This window comes from Rattus norvegicus, chromosome 3 (assembly GCF_021556685.1).
Source record: "Rattus norvegicus strain SHRSP/BbbUtx chromosome 3, alternate assembly SHRSP_T2T, whole genome shotgun sequence".
In the NCBI taxonomy this organism is placed as follows: domain Eukaryota; kingdom Metazoa; phylum Chordata; class Mammalia; order Rodentia; family Muridae; genus Rattus; species Rattus norvegicus.
Genome location: NC_141536.1, coordinates 20,039,736 through 20,041,538, shown reverse-complemented (window position 1 = coordinate 20,041,538; position 1,803 = coordinate 20,039,736). Strand labels below are relative to the sequence as shown.

At 42.2% G+C, this 1,803-nt stretch overlaps 1 pseudogene; it reads right to left on the bottom strand.

Annotated features, from left to right (window-relative positions):
* Positions 1-1,419: 1,419 nt before the first annotated feature.
* LOC148006444 (elongin-B pseudogene) lies at positions 1,420-1,803 on the bottom strand (annotated as a pseudogene).

Genomic DNA, 1,803 nt, shown 5'->3' with positions numbered 1-1,803 from the left:
CTATATAAAGTAATCTGGACTGTTGTCTCCAAATCCTAAATATTATCTTGAAAGTTTCAAGTGTCAAACTCAGAGTCATGAATTTGTTATTTGTCTCTTAAATCAGAGGTGTAATCATCTCAGATCTTTGTAATGACATCACTAGAAGGACTGACTGTAAAACTTGTACTTTTACAATTTTTCGTGAAATAAATTGTATACCAAAGCACAGATACGATGCTAGCTTAGTTACCACATGAGATTATGACTGTATAACCCTATCTACTTCCTCCCAGTTAAATAACAACCATTTCTAAATTCCTCATAAAAACCGCTTCAGAATAATCCCTTTCAGCCCCCCAAAAGTCTAGGGAACTGGGACGAAGACTCTTCTGTAACTTCTTCAAGCTGTACATGGGCATTGAGATATCCTTGTGGGTAGGGGGTAGGAATAATGAAGCACATGCTGTAGCATGTGTGTCCTGATTGGACCCGCCTGAAAGTCTTTGAGACCAGGAGTCCAAGTAGGCACACTTCTCATCATACAACTCTCAAGACAAACGTTTAGGATTCAGATAACTTTTTCTGTTTGATTCTCCTGAATCATTTTTTCAGAAGGTGTACCTCTATCAAATCAGATCAGTAGGACTCTGTGAGGTTTCCAGAGCCTAACCACACTTTGTAAAAGCACAAAGACAAAACATTTGTCCCAAAATACTGTGTTACTCAGTCTGTATCCAAATAGCTTGTATCTTGTACTCTTTCCCAGACTAATAATATAACCATAAAACTCAAAGGCACACCCATTATGACGATTAAATGACTTTTAACACACGAAGTAAGCTAAACATTGAGCCTGATACACTTTTGTACTCTATGATATCAGGAAATGAACCGAATAATCCGGTGGAGCCCACGTTAAGAGAATCTGAGCTTCCTGTTCTGGAATATATCAAAAGTAACAACACACCCTCGCTGGCCGTCATCAACCAGAGCTATGGCTTTTAGCGGCTAACACATAAAACACATTTAAAAACTTCTATCAATTCTAATACCAATACGCCATGTATCAAACCAGGACTTTGACTCAGGGTAGAGAGCTTTAGAGATGGACATATGTTAGGCTACAGATTTTTGTTTAACCTTAAGACAAATATCTATCTATCTATCTATCTATCTATCTATCTATCTATCTATCTATCTGCATCTGTTTAGCTCTTTACCCGGAGTCACAGATTTTATTGAACCTTAATTACTGCTAAGTAACATTGGATACTCTAAGTGGATCCAGGGACTAATTTTTCCCGACCTAAGTTTCAATCCATGCATGAAAATCCCCATGTGATTCTCATAATCTCTGTACTCTCCTTTTTTTTGTTTTTAGACAGCCAAATCTTTTTTTATTGGGGAGTGGGTTTCTAGGGGGTAGGCCTGGGGCCCTCACTGCACAGCTTGTTCATTGGCACTGCCTCCAGAATCCTGTGGCTTCATCACATCTGGAAGCTCCGAGGGCTGGAGAAGGGTTCAATAAGCAGCGCTTCAACTGTGTCATCTGCCCGAAAAGCCAGGCCCACTGTGGCTGGGGGCTGTGGCCTTGCTGTCTGACTGGTGAAGCCACATTCGCCCAGAGTTTTTCCATCATTGAGGAGCTGGTCGTCCTTGTACAGCCGCTGCTCCTCTGGCGGCTGCTTGATGATGCCCTCGACGATGCACTTCAGTTCGAACACCGTGCTCGACTCCTTGGCGTCCGTAAAGATGGTGGTGGTCTTGTGGCGCCGGATCATGAGAAACACATCCATGCCGGCGGCTGCTTCTGGCTCCACC